The sequence below is a fragment of the Anthonomus grandis genome, chromosome 13, assembly GCF_022605725.1.
Source record: "Anthonomus grandis grandis chromosome 13, icAntGran1.3, whole genome shotgun sequence".
NCBI lineage: Eukaryota > Metazoa > Arthropoda > Insecta > Coleoptera > Curculionidae > Anthonomus > Anthonomus grandis.
This window is the reverse complement of record NC_065558.1, coordinates 3856440-3875029: the sequence shown is the minus strand read 5'-3', so window position 1 is coordinate 3875029 and position 18590 is coordinate 3856440.

Sequence of the window (18590 nt, the reverse complement as noted above, 5' to 3'; positions counted from 1 at the left end):
AGGTAAAAATTATACATAATATAGCTCATGTTGGCAACTTGGTTGAACCCAACTATTGCATTCTTCATTCTTTTGCCGGCTACAGACTCAATAAATGAATAATAGATCATCTTGTCATTTATCAATTTCGCTCACTAAAACCCAACCTAAACCTAAACGAGCTCAAGTATATTGTCCAAAAGAAATAAAATGGTGAATACCTCGGAATAATTGAAGGCCACTCAATTGGTGAAAGCGCAGGTATAAGCCAAATTTTCATTTATGCAAACCAAGTGGAAGAAGAAGTTAGTGAAGTTTCTCTACAGGTTAATAGAAAAAACTTTGAAATTACGCAGCTATTATTAGATCAGTAACTAATGAAATTTCGCACTTGACTGGCATTGTGGCGCATGACAATTTGCAAATCTATGCAGTTACCTTGTTGATGGTAAATTAGTAAGTAACTGTGAGCTAAATACAAAAATTGAAAGGATTTTATCAAGAATTATTTATTATTATGTAGTCAATTTAACCAACAATGATTTAAATATGATTTGACGCAGTTTCCTTGGTTTTTATTTTTGCAATTTTACTACATTAATTATAAAATGTATGTTTTTAATTTTTTTTTGCTGCAATATTAACTATGAGTGCCTGGAACAAATTTTACATTTTTTAGACTAGAAATAACATTTTCGTAAAAAAATCGGAAAAATTAGTCCAATGGTAAGAATACCCTAGAACAGTGATCCTGCTAACTAATTTTAACTTCTTAAGAAGATTCTTAAGTTGCAAGAAACGTTTAAATATATAATAGCTTATAAGAAATTAGTTTCCAGTAAAAGTCTTTTCCAAGAACCTTAAATACATGTTCAATTTTCTCAGCTAAGAGTCAATTTTTTATTAAAGAAACCTTGATTAAAGCTATAAAGAAAATGCGAGGAATTATTAAATTTTTGGATATTATAAGTCGGAGTTTTCTTTCTACATATATGGTCTTTATTAACGAATCTCTTCTTTTAAACACCCACTCTCATCTTTTGCCATCCTTTGCCTATCAAATTGATAAATCCATAATCTCATCATCAGTTATAATGTGGGGGCAGATTTTAAGTGAATACGTGATTCAGTCATCTTGCACTAATTGAACTTTAAAGCGTTTTAGACCCTTATCAATGGTCTAAAATAGTACGAACAAATTCATGAGGTGAAACATATATAAAGGTTTTACTAGCAAATTATAAAAAAAAAATAGTTAAAACACCCACAATTAAACTCAAGCACGATGCCATGACATATTAATTATATTTTTTTTCAACTTTTTCTAGTCTTTATTAGTGGTTATTAATATTAAAAGTATCTAGTCACGAGAGAGACTCATATATTCACATCTCGGGGCCATTGTGTGTTTATCATTACTAAAAACACCATTTTTTATTTTAATGGATTCTGGCTCGACGGGTAGGCTTAAACGCGGGGCTTATAATTAAAAATTAATTAACGAAAATTGGATAAGTGCTTACACGATATGCAGTATACTAGACTTAACTGCAATAATGTAATAACATGTGTTTTTATTACATATTCTTATAAACATTTACGCTAAAATATTAATTTATATATTAACATAATTTAATAGATATGAAAAATTAGTCAAGAATGATACATAACGCTAGTAAATGAATGCAAAAAATGGAAACATTTAATTTATGCAAATGTCTAAATAGAATAAAAAGTCAACATGTTTATAGGAGTAATTGGTGCAAATGCTACAATTTTTTTTTTAATTTTGTTATTTTGTTTTCTTAATTTATAAGGTATATCAAGACTATTTTATATGGGGTATAAATGAGTAGGTATCAATTTTTATCTGAAAAAACCAAACTATACAATTAATTACTTTTGTAACATTTTTCTGGCAAAGAAAATAAGTTCCAAAGTTCCAAATAAAAAAATATATTTGACTTAATCTAGCATAAACTAATTTATTAAATATTAACAAAATTAAAATAAAACAAAAATTATTAAATAATTACACAAAAAGCTACAAAACAGCAAAAATATAATTTATGAAAGTGTATTAATGGATTAAAAAATTCAAAATATTGGTAGGAAACATTGGTACAAGTACAATTAATTTTTAATTTTTTTTTTATAGTAAAAATTTATTTAATTTTTTTATTTATAAGGCATACTAAGAATATTAGATATTGGACTCAAATGACTAAAAAACGTATCTCTAATAAAACAAAATCATAAATTTAATTACATTTTTTTAATACAAATTAGATAAAAAAAAATAAAAGAGAAAACAATTAAAAAATATGTGTGTGCATTGCATAAATTAATTTAATTGTATAAGTTTTTATATTTTTCTTAATTTTTTGCAAAACATTTAATACGTTTTAGTTAAAAGTTGACGTACTAGTTTGTTTTATGTGATTTTATAATAAGAGCAATATAAGTAGGTAGAGAAGATCAAAATATTTAAAAAATAATTAAAAAAAAAACTTCATCAGAAAAAATAAACAATACTTTAAAAAATAAAAAGACCCGCTCACAATATTTAAAGTTGTATATAAACGAAAAAACTAAAAAAAAAAATTATTAAAAAATAAAGAAGTTTTAGTCTATGCTATTTTCCTGAACTAAGTATAAAATTGTAATTGGTAAAAGCCATTTAGAGTATTATGTCCAATATAGATTTTTATTAACATTTCCTAGGATATCGCACTTACGATATATGAAAGATTAAATATTCAGGACTTTATTAGCGTATTTTGGGAATGTAATCCGGGTGATCTTTCAAATTTTAATTAAAGGGTAAACAGTTAGTTTCGTCTTTAAATGGTATTTGTGTTAAGTGGCTATATTTATTATATATAACTATTCATTTAGATCGTAGTTGTATTTTGATATCACCTCACTTCACTTTTCTTCTGTTACAATGCTAAAATTATATTTTTTTACGTAATTAATACAATTATAGACAATGATTATTATATTTTAATAGCGATCCTACAGATAATGAAACATTTGCTTAAACAAGGCACATTTATTAATTTAACAGACCCAATCTGAATACGTTAAAAATGTGTCCATTATTTTATTGTCAACAAATATGTAAAAATATTCCTGTCAAAAACAATATTAAATAATGCAAATGTAAAATAAAAGCCAGCGTGAATTTTTTAACGTTCGTAAATATTTAACACAAAAAAAGCATGTATAACAAAATGCATTTGGCTGAAGTAATTAAAAAAAAACCGTCACAGCACATGTTTGATCAGTTTTTAGTACGTGTTTATGTCTGAAATTTCGATAAAAGCCCTTGTGTTGACGCGGTGTATAAAAGTCGTTAATGTGGGGCGTGACGCTTTAATTATTGCGGTGTTTTTATGTAGACTAATTTGGCATAAAAGGATTCAAATTTAGACAGATCATAAAGTTTTTTTTTTTTTAACTAAAATATAAGATAAGAGGAATATGAGATTTTGGTAACAAAAGCTTTTGGAAAAAACGAAATATTATTTCTTATTATTTGAAAAAAATACTCTTCTTATTAAAGATCTATTATATTTTCTTGACTTTATAAAATTTTTGAATTATTTCAATAGTTTTATAAAATAAAAAAAATCAATTCTCCTAAAGGGAGCTGAGGCTTTTCTCTTGTTTTTCTTTTCTATCCAGCCATAAAAATTGTTTTTCTCTTTATAATTAATTTTAATTATTTAAGATACTTGAAATTTATGCTTTCCATGAATGTTTGATGTGATTTGATAAAAATTTGCATGCCTATAAAAATTTTTCCTTACGCTTTTCTACTGCTGCCTAAAAGAAAGAAAAAGCTATTTTAATTCAAATAGATGATATTTTTGTGAATTTCTTAAAAAAAAATATTCGAGATGTTTTGAGAACTTTCTATTTTGAAAATTTCTAGTTTAAGTTATTTTTATCTTCTGAATTCATTAAACGTCAGAAATTATTTCATTGTATTCGACAACATCAAAAATGAACTTTCCGTGAGCTTTTCCAGGAGCTTAATGAAGTTTGTCATGTCTTATTTTAATTTTTTTGACCAATAAGACTTACGAATTAATTTCATTTCTTTATCATTAATTTTTTTGAGTCAGTTTCCCTGAATTTCCCTAAATTAAATACAATTCCTGTAATTAATTAAATATCTTTTAATATCATTTGATCTGCACGTTACTTGCTTTTCATTTAATATTTTCTTAAAATATTTGATTTTCGGCAATGTCCATTAATTATTTCTTTAATACTATCCGGCTCCCTTATGTTTTCTTAGATTTTAAAATAATTTATTTTTAAATTTGTAAAATTACAGACACTAAGGTCAGTAAGTTATTTAAATATTAAGCACGGCATAGATTTAAATGAAATTCCCATGGTTCTAGTTTCAGTAATCCCGCCATTGATTAATAAAAATTTATTAGTACATACCATCAAATTGACTTTAAGTTTACTAGTTCGGATTACTCGTAACCTCATTCTTCAAAAAAGTGTTTAATATTTAACAACTTCTCCGAATGAGTTCTGTTAAAGCGGAAATGTTAATTAAGTCTACTTATGATCATGTTATAGAAAAATCAGATAGAAATTATGCATCAGTCGAATAACTATGTCTTAGATGAATGTTGTGTCATCCGCAAAAAGAGTAAAGGAAGTTCCCTCATTAATTTATGGTAGAGTAGATACATGTCTAATATCAAATTATTGGATAATTTTTTCATTATCTTGATCATTTGATCTTATGGTATTTAAAATAAAACCCATTAAGGGCAGAATTTTTTTTTAAGTTTTCGGATTATAATGTCAAATTATACGAATTTCAACGTTATTTGTTGAAGGTATTAAATGCTTTAATTTATTTTTTTAGTAAAGTGAACTAGACATATACAATTTTTTGAAATATATATATAATTGTTATAACAAAAAAAAAATCAGGAATCCATACTGTAAAATGCTTGTGTTTCAATAATTTCCATAAAACTCAACAAACTTTTGTTGACATTTGCATTATAGTTTAAAATGAGAAAATTCACAATCCAGTAAAAACTGTCGATTCATTTATAAATAATAAATAACCTACTGTATAAAAAAAATTGCACTACATATATTAAAATTATACCCCCATATACAATATGAAACGTTCAATCCCGGTTCGCTATTCAGATATCCGCAACCGCCAAATATTTCATTGTTTATTTTAATTACAGCATGAAATATTATAAAACAGATTAATGAAACGTCACTAAAACGCCATTACCCGCCCGCACATATAAATAAAATAAAATTTAAATTTATGTTTTGCTGGTTTGTTTCTGCTATGAATTGGCCGATACGTGTTTTAAAGCTTTATTTATTTGACGTGTCAAATGTTCGTGTTGGACATCCAAAGTTGAATTTATATGAAAATCAATATTAGGGTTAATATTTTGCCATATATAAATGCGTGCGAGTATGGGAAATTAAGAGATGCAAATAATAAGGAACAAACTCCTATTAATCGAAAGAAAAACATTTTTTTTTGTGATACCGGAGCCTAGCCTCATTTGTGTTTCGATCTTGGATGCTACAGTTTAAATAGACGATCAACAATAGTTTAAATTATGATAGTAAATTTAAGTAAAATTTGCTAAGTAAGTGATAAACAAAAAAAATGTATGTTATTACGGTTAATATTGTGGCAAATAAATTAATCCGACCAATCACGAAAGTATAAGAAATGATAAAAAAAATAGGATGAAGACGTACGTATACCAAAGGGAGTGCCTCCATTAATCTTATTTAGCACCCGAAGGGGGAACTTGGCTAAATGGGAATTTATTCAGGAAAGGATCTGTCATTTAAATTCAATTTTTCAAACGCCCGCACGAAGCGCAGTTTTTGAGATTTTAAGACAATTTGTTCCATGAATAGTTCATCTTTTTATCGCCTTTAAAACATCGTATATAATAAAATGTAGGTCCTTTTTTTAAATTCCAAATGTGGCATCATCTGTCGGCAATGATTTGCATAATATCCAAACATCATGCTAACTTAGTTGGGCAACGGAATAATTTAGGGAGCATTTGATGCTAATTGGAATTGTATTACTGAGGTGATTATACGCGAGGGAACCGATCATTTTCCTATTGTAAATGATACTTATGGACATTCCAATTAACATTTTGAAGATATACGTTAGATTTTACACTCGGTATATTGTAGTTGCAAATTATAGTAAATTTTTTACATATTTTAATTTAATCAATATTTTTTTAGGACATGAAAATAAGGGATAAATATTTGACACAAGTTAATAAATTTTGGTCTAAATTTTCAAAAGCTTCATACTGCCTTTGTATCCCTGAAATAAAAAAAATGTTCGGTTTAGTAAAAAACACTAGCATACTTTCATTAAGTTCTTTCAAAAATGATATTTAATGCGCTCATTTTAACTAATTTATCAGACATACCTCTTTTATAAACACCTGGTATAGCCCTACAAACAATTTCCGCCCAATTTTAGCAAAAACGTAGCCAAAGTGGTACTTTATTAATGTCTTGTTGACAATCCTCTCAAAAGTCTTGTAACTCGAGCTAATTGGTTTCCAGTGGTTGGTTCCTCTTCCTGTGAATATCACAGTAGCAGCCTCATTTTTGGCAGATGTTTCTCATTTTATGGGTTAATAGTCCATATTTTCTGGGTGCTAAATGTCGGCGTGCTTTATTGAGAGTGATGTATGGTGTCGACGGTTGGCGGTTTTGTTTTATGTCTTTATCGGATATTATTACGTTATGGCTTACTTCTGTATGAATCTGAAATAATAGGTTTCTTTTTTTAATGTAACTAGAGCTTAAAGATTTAGTTTTAATCGTAAAAATTATTATTTTAAGGCTTTCGATACTTAAATGATTTCATTCTCCTTGCAGAAGTAAAACTTTAAATTTGTAAAACTACATTAAGGCTTAAAGGTTTTTTCAATAACGATAAGTCTAAGATCAGAAGAAATCAAATTGTAAATTGCATTAGATTTAAATATAATTTCCATGGTTCCATTTTTCCACAGAAGATTTAAAACTGTAAGTTAAGGTAATACCTTAAAGTTTACTAGTACGGAATACTAATGATCTTCTTTAAAAAAGTGTTAAGGTTTTAACAACTTCTTCAAACGGAGTTCTTTTAATAATCATTCAAACCACAATTTTCAAAGTGTAAATGTTAATTATAACCACTTATGATTATGGTAATCATCATTCAATATTCGACAGTCAAATGTCTGACAGATAAAGCTCAAGGCAAACATTTAGACTTTGATTTTCACTTAATATTAAAGGTCTCAGTTAGTCACCAAAATTGATTGATCTTTGTAACATATAGTCATAACTTTATGAACATGTATAGAAAAAGCAAAATTTTATATAATTAAAGCGATTAATTGCTTGAGCAATTATATTGTTGTTCAGCAATCAGTTTGGTCATTGGTAATTCTTTTTTTCCAATTATATTTGTTGCAATGGTTAACCTTTTTGACTCCAGATACCTTATTTCATGCTTAAAAGCATGAATGTTAGAAGGCGCCACAGTGTAAACATGAAAAAAGATACACTTAAAAGTATGTAGCTATTTCATAATTGTCATAGTTCTTTTTTATTCAACTGCCTAGACTTAATTAATGACTTTATAAAATTATAATTATTATAACATGGGTGTACACATAAAAGTATGTAGCTATTCCGTAGTCTTTTCACCTCCTTTTTATTAAGTTTGCCTGGACTTCATATTTATAAACGATAAGACTGAGGTCAGAGGATACAAAAATATATAACTTGCAATATAATTAAATATGATATCCATGGTTTCATTTTTCCACAGAAGTTTTGAAACCCAGTGCCAGTAAGCCTTGCGTCGACTTCTAACAAATTTCCAAAAACCTATTAGTACTAAATTGCATTTAAAGTTGACCAGTTCGACATACTCTTGACCTTATTCTTAGATTTGAAAAGAAATGGAATTGCTAATTATACTTACTAATGACTATGAAATAGAGGAGGAGCCAGATATTATTATTCGATAACATTGTCCAACAGATTGTCCAACAGATGAAGTTAAAGGTAAACATCTATATTTTCACTCCATATACAATTTTAATCAAAATGCCAGATCTGAATTAGTAAACCAAAATTAATTGGGTGTTGTAACTGATAGACAAAACTTTCTAAACATGCGTGGAAAAAGTGAAATTCTACATATTTAGAGATGTTTATTGCTTGACCCATTAGATTGATGTTCGACAATCAATGTGGTCATGTCTAATTTTTTTTCGAATTAAATTTGTCGAAATGGTTAACTATTTGAATTCAGTTACCTTATTTCATGCTTAAAGGTATGAATGTTAGGTGGCGCAACAGTATAAAGATGAAAAAAAGGAATTCATTAAAGCATGAAATTTATATATAGACACGAGTATTTATTTTGGAACGAGTGTGAGATTATTGATACTACGGAATAATGTTATTTTGTTATTAGAAACTATAAAGTAATGCAAATATTTCGGATCGACACATATTAACTTAGCTTAAACTTAATTAATGAGTTTACTGATTTATTATGTAAAATTGGCAATAGTGGAATGAGTATATAAATATAGCGGCTTATCAAGTGTCAAGTTTTTGATAACTCTGATCAAGATAATGATAGGTGAATTTGACAAAGACAGAGAAAAAGCAAAATTATTATTTTATACTATGGGTGTACCTATAAAAGTTATGTTTATATCCATCGTTTTAAGATTCTTTTCTAATTAATTAGAATTCAAATCCCTGGGCTTAATTAACGTCTTTACTAATTCATTATGTAAGACTGGCAACAGTGGAATGAGTATATAAAAATAGCTGCTTATGAAGTGTCAACTATGTATGACATCTATAATCAAAATAATGACTGGTGACTTTGACAAAGATAGAAAAAGTTAAATTATTATTATTATACCGCAGGTATGTACATAAAAGTATATGGCTTTTTCATATTTGTCAGAATTCTTCTCTGTCAAATTCGAATTCAATTGCCTGGACTTAATTAATAACTTAACTGATTTATTTTGTAAGACTGGCAACAAAGCTGCTTGACAAGTGTCAGGTAAGTTTGACAAAGAGAGAGAAAAAGCAAAATTATTTTTAGTATATCATGAATCTACACGTAAGAATATGTAACTATTCCATAGTTGTCAGAATTCTTTTCTGTTAAATTCGAATTCAACTGCCTGGACTTAATCAATGAAGTTACTGATTTATTATGCCATATATTGGAACGAGTACCGTCAAATGGGGTTAAGTGAATCAAAATAAGTGGTTTTTTTCGTTTTTCTGCCAAAGTATTAAATTAAAAAATATGTAAAAAATATTGTAGATTCTGGTAAACGTCTTAAAAGATTTTGTTAAAACTTGTAAGCATTTAAGCATGGGAAGTCCTCCATTTTTTTTGATAAAGTCTGATTCACTTTACCCTCCGGTTTGGGGTAAAGTGAATCATGTATTAGAAGTGCTGTAAAATTCACTTTAAACATAATGTGGGTAAAATGAATCAACAAAAAATAAAAAAAGAAGATTTAAACGGAAAAAAACACTTAAAAAAAACAAATTCTTTATTCTAAAGGTAACAAAAGTAAGATTAAGTAACAAAGTCTTATTCTATAACACATTCTATCACAGAATATTAAGGCTTTATAAAAACAACAAACTTAGGAACTTTTCTTTAAACAAAAATGGCACTCTTGGTAAAAAAAACTTAAGTCTACATACAAAACATAGGAAAATTAACAAAAAAGAAATTACTCCAACTTTTTAAATTCGTCGTTGTCTAAGTTAAAAACAAATTTACCCCTCTTGAAAGACTTTTGACGCAGTTTTCTAATAATTTGGTCTTGGCTTATTAGGCAAAGGTCCTGTATTTCTGGATAAACAAAATACCCCTTTTCCGAGTTTCCCTTTTTTCTTATGGCATTTATAGTAAATTCTTTTTTCTTTGAACAATTCTCGATTTTGCCAACAAACAATCGATCTCGTTTCTCGGTTGGAAACTTTGCAATAATAAACTCCCCAATCCTTGGCTCCATGGATAAGTCTGTGTCGATCATGTAAGTATCATCATTCGATGTCGACGGATTTGGATCAAACTCGTCAAAGTTTTCAACAATATTTTCGAAATCACTTAGGGAAAATTCTTCATCTAACTCTCGATCTAACTCATCATCCGATATTTCCAGGGCTCTTCTTTCGTTTTTTTTCATGTTTTTTTTTGATGATTTTTTTGTGGGTGTTTTATCTATTATCGTTGATAATAAACTTTGACTTGACACACTTTTGCCAGCCTCGATAATAATTTTTTTTCCTCTCTTTGTTGATTGATTCGGGGTAGTTTTTAAATTTTTTAGGTGACTGATTATTGTGTTACTCCAGGCCTGATCATTATTCTCACCATTTTCATCGATGTGTAAATTTCGTGGAATTTTATTTAAAACTTTGTTGGGATCGAGCGGAAAAATTCCACATGCCTTAAAACCAGCAATGGAATTTTCTTTCGACTTTATGCCAACCTTTTCCACACTCTGTCTTAGCAGCCTTGGAAACTTCGTTTTAGGAATGACTCCACGGTGTTTTAGTTTCCATTGTTCCAAGGTGGATCTCCATGCAGCTTTTAAAGGCCTAAAATACGCGACATCGAGCGGTTGAAGCAAATGAGTTGAATTGGGAGGGAGTAAGACAAAATCAATTTCATTATTCTCACATTGCTGTACGACATTAGTGGTAATGTGGCAATTTAAGTTATCGCCTATTAAAACTTTACGCTCAGCAAGCTTTCGAAAATAAGGCATGACAGTTGTCTTAAACCAGTCCTCAAATATATCAGAGTCAAACCATCCACTCATGCTTCTGTTATATCTTGCTCCTTCAATTCCTCCCTCTGTCCAACCATCATAGGAATGTTTTGCCTTGTATACCGTATATGGAGGCAGCAATGTTCCATCAGCGGCTATTGCAAACATCACAGTTGTGCTGGTCTTTGAGGAGTCTATTAACCTATGGGCATGCTTTGCACCTCTTTTTGTAATTACTTTAGCCGACCCGGGATCATCCACAAAATTGGTCTCGTCGTAATTGATAATATTTTGAGCAGGGACATCTTTCAACGTGACCTGCAAGTTTTCAAAATATTTTTGAATAACCTCGCGGGTTAATGCACCTCTAACGCGTTTTGTATTTTCAGCCAACTTAACGGTAAGGTCTTTATTTCTGCTCATAAAACTTTTGAACCAGTCCATCCCTGGCATATTTTCTTTAAATCTGGAATCCCTTACTCCTAGTCTATTTAGATATTGTTGCACAATTGCTCTAACATCTGTACTTTTTAATGGGAATCCCCAGTCGGCGCAAATTTTGATTGTCTCCTTTAGTCTTAGCTCTTGCTCACCACTTAGTACAGGCTGTCGACCATATTTTAAAGAATGTTTGCCATGATATCTTCTTTGAATGGTACTGAAAGGTACACCAAATCTTTCAGATGCTTGTCTCATGGACATATCACCTCGTCTAACCGCTGCCACTGCTCGACGAACATATTCTTGATCGTAGTTACATTTTCCCTGCGGCCCCAATTTTTTTTTGTAAATTCTCGGCATGCTAAAAAGACCAAAACTAATAAAAAAATATTTCTTATATAAAAAATTATTTAAAAAAAAAGTTCTAAAAAATTTAATCATAAATTTACAGCGACACTTAAATGATTCATTTTACCCATTAAAGTTACCATCTTAGAAAAAAAAAATGCTAAAATTCAACAAAAAAAAATTTACCAAAAATTAAGCACAAATTTGTTTATTAATGTCTAATAAACACATTAATTACATTCAAGTAAATAAATATTAATATTGATTACTTCCGCAACCAATCGTTTCCAAAATTTTGTAAAATACAAAAAAATCGTTTAACCGGAACATGTCGTTATGGTACTCACGTGTATTTTTTTGAGCAGCGAAACACACCCTACCACATACAAAGACATACTAACGAGGTCATCTCGATGCAATAATGTCACTATATGGGGCAGGTCTGCGACGGGATCGACTTTTTTGCGGAAATACCCGATTAATTCATTTTACCCACTATGATTCACTTAACCCCGTTTGACGGTATATCAATATACCCGTTTATCAAGAGTCTTTTTGACAACTCTACACAAAATAATGGAAAAAAATGGATAAAGGTAAAGATCTAGATATTGATTTTCACTCAATAGACAATTTCAATGAATATAAGAGATCTCAATTAGTCACCAAAATTGTTTATTGTAACTAATGGTCAAAACTTTCTGAACATGCGTGGAAAAAGCAAAATTCTACATAATTAAAGAAGTTAATTGCATAAGCCATTACGTTGTTGTTCGACAATCAATTCAGTTATGTCAGTTTTTGTTTGAAAGCTTCATTCATGCTTGAAAGCATGTCAGTCATATACAGCCACTGTATAGAGATACAAGTATGTATAAAAACTATGACCACTGTATAAAGATAAAGAAAACAAGAAACATTTACTGCTAAGATACAATGACCTTAACTCATTCATGTTTTTAAGCATGATAGTAAAATGGCGTCATTAGTACTTACTCTGAACCAAGTGCAAGAATATTTATACTTTCGAATAATATTTATATATTCAAAGTTTTGTTATTCAACAGGAAACAAATCCTAGAATAATAAGTCAAATATTAAAATATCGACAGATTTAGGTATACAACATCCAACCTGAAACAAATATATTAGTAGAATTTTCAATGAACTGATTGGAGCCTATGACCATACACTGCATAAGGAAACCACAATAGAAAAGCATACAGTAAGTGTGATTATACTAGAGTTAAACAAAATTGTCCTGCTTGAAGTATTAGGAAATAGTTCTGTTGATCTTAAAATAAAGCCTAGAGTCTTTAAAGATAATCTTATGATGATATGTAAATTAGTATTGAAGGTAATCTTTTTATCATCACAGATCCCTTCATAATTTAGAAATGTGGTATCATTTATTGCGTAACCCAAGCCAATCTCATCTTTTAGCAAGGAAATTGACATCTTACATTTGTGAAAATTAATTGGGAGTCTGTTAATATAACATTCATAAACTCTAGTAATTGAAAGTTATTGAAGTCCTCAAATTGCGGTCTATTTACTAAATAGGAAATGACTCTCTACTAGATGTTCATGATTTTTTTTTAATTTTGGACATAACCAGGATTAAGAAAACACTATAACTAATAGCGTTAGCTATTGTTTCGATTTAATTAAAACTTAATTTTCAGATATAATTTTTTTAACCCTAAATTATTTCTTTAAATATTTTGATGTGTTTTAAAAAAATAGTGATATCTTACTCTATTACGGTTATATATTATTCGAATATAATTTAAAATTGATATTTAGGTAGGACAAGATGACCCAAAAGATCCTTTCTAAATTTCGGACTTGGGTGAAACAGGTTGCTATAAATGCAGATCTCAAGACTTTACTATCGATTTTAGAATCTCATAAAAAATCATTAAAAAGTTATAGCTCTCAAATAAAATAAAGTACAAAAATAGAAAGTTAAGTAGATTTAGACAGTAGTAGAGCGTTTCATTTGGACCTAAAAGCAAGCAAGTTTTAAGTGAAAGTATATAAAACTTGTAATAAACCTTTAAAAAAGGGTTATAGTGGTGCACAAAGTCAAAAAGCTATCTTTAAATTACATGCTATAAAGTTTGTATAGTATAAGCTCAACCCTTAACAACGTAAATAAAATTACCTTCTTAACTACTAAAAAAAAATGCATTTTATGGCGTATTTTAAAAGTCCTTGCCTAACCAATAAAATCAAGGTAATAAACAACAGGTTTGCATTTCTCATAACACAAATTCCAGAAATCTTTTCCTATGTTTCCTGCAGAAAAAAAAAGTCACTTTATGGGAAAAAACTAAAAAAAAAAAGAGTAAACTTTCAGAACAATTTGCTCTTAATTTTTTCCTTTGCCCTCGCCCTTTTTAAAAAACTATTTAATCCAATAATTTACAGGGCAAATTTCCAAGTCGGGGGGAGGCTGAATTAAACTAGAAGTAGCGAGAAAGTTTCTGGGGTCCGCTATCAGAAAAGTTTTATGTAAATCTCATTAAAAACGGGGCATTTTAAATATAACGTTAATAGCACCGGAAATTTTCCAAAGTTATTAATAAACCGAGCGCTTTTCCGCGGAACTTATTTTCCTGGCTATTTCCGAAATTAAAATGTATATCAGACCCTTGTTATTGATAGTAATGGATATATCAATTTTTTTTTAAACTCACTGTAAAATAAATAATGATTTTTTTCTTCACGGGTTTTCGAGCTTCTCGAAACGGCACCGAAACCTCAAAAGGGAATTGAGAAAGCAATTATGGTGATTGATGTGGCTATATCAACTCAAGTTTGATATCCGCAACTTCCATCGGCTCTAAATTGAACACTTAAAGTGAGAAGAAAAAACCCTTATTTACGGAATGAGCGGTTGATGGAAATGCCTTTTTACTTTGGCCGTTTAGTAAGTGTCCCTTTTATTGAGGTTGAATATTGGCTTTTTTATCGGTTGAATTAAGACAATGTGAAATGGTGCAATTTAAATTTCAAATTTAATGATGGTATGATATTAAATGTGCAGATTTATAAGGAATTTTTGAGCATATCACTATTGTAAATCTATTGTACAGGGCGAGTTTTTCAAAGCGCGGAGTAGTATTATGCATTGATGATATTATTTATCGATGCTCCTGGACTATTATTTGGTTAAGCATTCTTCACATTTTAAAAATATTTTGGACTATACAGGGTGTTCCGAAAAAGCAGGGCATTACAAAAGTTAATTTTTTTAAATGGAACACCCTGTATTGCAAAACATTTTTGAATTCTTTGCGTAATTACCAATCTTTTTTGATAATGGTTTAATATGCCAAAAATTAATAGTTTAGGAGATAAATCAAATTTTGTTAAAAATTTAGAATTTGCAGCATCTCTTTAATATTAAAATTTAGCACCTAAATTTTAAATACAGACTTAATTTTTATCATCAGAAGTAAAATAAAGTTACTTTGATATGCGTGCTATGTAAAATTATTCATTTTGTTATACAGGGTGTTTTTTTTGAAAGGCCAAACTTGCCCAACTTTAAATATAAAAATCTCTCTTATTTTAAATGAAACACCCTGTATATTTTCATGTCATCTAATAGCTTACTTAAGAGCCTATACATTTTATTAATAATATTCTATCCCTATCTCTAATAGTTTTTGAAATATACTTATATTTCTTCATTTCATGTTATTTTTTTCTTATAAAATGAAACAAATTCATGGACGTTTCTTTTTATTAAATTCACTTATTTTTATATAATAAAAGTTAATTTCTGTTCAACAAATGTTCAAAGATATGTCCTCCTTGTTCGATACAAATATTAATTCTTTTAATTATATTTTGTCGAACATGGTATAACATTCCTGGTGTTACGGTTTGACAGGCATCCCTAATTCTAATAATCATATCCTCCCTTGTAGTTGGTTTTGTTGCATAGACTTTATCTTTGAGATAACCCCACAGAAAGAAACCTAGCGGCGTAAGATCGCAAGACCTTGGCGGCCATGCAACAAATTCTCCGCCACCAATCCATCTTTGAGGATATTCTTGATCCAAATATTCCCTTACTGCACGATGAAAATGGGGAGGCGCACCATCTTGTTGAAACCACATACTTTGCCGTTCCTGGAGATTGACTTCTTCTAATAATTCAGGCAATTGCTGCTGTAAAAATACTCGATATGAATGCCCATTCAAAGGTTCATTAAAAAAATATGGTCCAATTATACGGTTATTATGGATGCCGCACCATACATTAAGGGACCAATGATTCTGGTGCTGAACCTCACGTACCCAATGAGGGTTCTCTGTTGCATAATAGTGCATATTATGCCTATTGACAGCACCATTGCTTTTAAATGTCGCCTCGTCGGAATACATAATATAGTTAACAAAATTTGGATTAATTTCAATTTTGCGAAGTAACCATTCACAAAAAGTTACACGTAGCTGAAAATCTTGATTGTGAAGTTTTTGATGCAACTTAATGTGATATGGGTGGTATTTATATTTCCGTGTTGTCCGGTTTACCGTTGTCTGCGAAACATCAGAAAGTAAGGCTAACCTACGGCTACCAATGTGGGGATCCTCCTCAATTTGCTTTTGCTATTAGCAACATTACGTTTTGGCAGATCCACGCTACCAGTCGTCATAAATCGGTCCATAACAACGCGAAAACTGCGGGAATCGGGTGTGCGCCGTTGAGGATATTTTTCTCTATATAACCTTTGATCTAGCAGACAATTTTTATTTGCTTCACCCAAAACAAAAATCATATCAATAAATTCATTTTTTGAATAATTCATTTTTAATATTGAAAACAAATATCTAAAAAACACCTTAAAACAAATCTAACTATTAATCTCTAATTAACCAATGTAACTGTCTTTTTGTTATTGAGATTTTTTTCATTTGTTTCCACGGCGCCTTGATGGATACATAAAAAATACGAGGTGCTTCAAAACTTTAAGTCGGCATTGTCAGTTTTTACAGGAGAAAAACAGAAAAATCCATGATATCCAAAAACTGTTAGATATAGAGATAGGACATTATTAATAAAATGTATAGGCTCTTAAGTAAGCTATTAGATGACATGAAAATATACAGGGTGTTTCATTTAAAATAAGAGAGATTTTTATATTTAAAGTTGGGCAAGTTTGGCCTTTCAAAAAAAACACCCTGTATAACAAAATGCATAATTTTACATAGGACGCATATCAAAGTAACTTTATTTTACTTCTGATGATAAAAATTAAGTCTGTATTTAAAATTTAGGTGCTAAATTTTAATATTAAAGAGATGCGTGCAAATTCTAAATTTTTAACAAAATTTGATTTATCTCCTAAACTATTAATTTTTGGCATATTAAACCATTATCAAAAAAGATTGGTAATTACGCAAAGAATTCAAAAATGTTTTGCAATACAGGGTGTTCCATTTAAAAAAATTAACTTTTGTAATGCCCTGCTTTTTCGGAACACCCTGTATAGTCCAAAATATTTTTAAAATGTGAAGAATGCTTAACCAAATAATAGTCCAGGAGCATGTCATCGATAAATAATATCATCAATGCATAATACTACTCCGCGCTTTGAAAAACTCATCCTGTACTAGTAAAACTGAAAAGAAGGAATAAGTCGATTTTTATCGAAGATTATTTTTAATAACCATTCCTGGACTACCTTAATACATGTATTCCTTATTTTACTCCTTACACTAAGTCCATAGATTTAGTGCAGTTGTACTAAAGCAAAATATGTGTCTTAAGAGTTACTTATTTTATTGGGTATTACGTCACTTATAGTAAAAAACCTAAATTAAATTAAGTATATCGAACGTAATTATTACAGGTTTGACTTCATATTTCTTTTAAATACGTGAAAAAGTCTATTGTCTTCTTCTTTTCAATTCTTCGAGCGTGTGAGATATATAGGAATTTTTAAATTGATTTTTGCTATAAGTGACGTAATACCCAATAAAATAAGTAACTCATTATGAATTCGTCACAACAATACAGATTTTACTTATGTGTCTAAAGTTAATTTTTTTTTAATTTAGCCAATAGACTTCTGACTCTATTTGTCACCTCAGTAACACAAAAACATGAGCAACGTCTAGTTATACCTGTAGAAGCCCCTAGTTTATTTCCTCATGCACTTTTGAGTTATGTTTTACCTTCTAGTTATTTTTTTAAGAACCTCTGGTTTTTTTAACATAAACTTATTATTTTAGCCACAATGCTATAGCAAACTTTAACCGCTCTTTTTTCCTATTTTACTCTTTGAATTATGTTCAATGTATGACGCTTGTAGTTTTTTTTAATAATCCCTAGTTTGTCTTATGATAGAAATTTTTATTTCAGCTACTAAAATAACCCGGAAATTTTGTTTTTAGAAACTACTAGTTATTTTCCAATATACGCTTTGAATTATGTTTAATTTATGATGACCCGCTAGTAATTTTCTTAGAAACCCCTAGTTTGTTTCATGATAGACATTATTATTTCAACTACTGAGATAACCTAGTGGTGTTTTTTAGAAACTCTTAGTTTTTTCACGATGCATGAATATATAAGAACATTCAATTTTAAATTTTTAGAAGTAGGAGTATCTAAACAAATTACTAGAGTTGTCCAATGTGTAATGCATTGGACACCAAAGTGTATAGAGGAACAAACTAGGGCCTTCTGCAAATTTAACTAGAGGGTTTTAGTATTTTCAATATGTATAAAAGTATATTAGAAAACATACTGTTTTTATACTTGAAAAAAATTAGGAGTGTTTATTAAAATCAATACTGGTTCCTAAAACAATTCTTTGATTTAAAAGTGTGACCTGATGTAAATAGAATTTCGTAGCAGGAAAATTCCCAACCCAACCCAATCTAACCCAACTTGTGTAATTCAACGCATTAGACTGC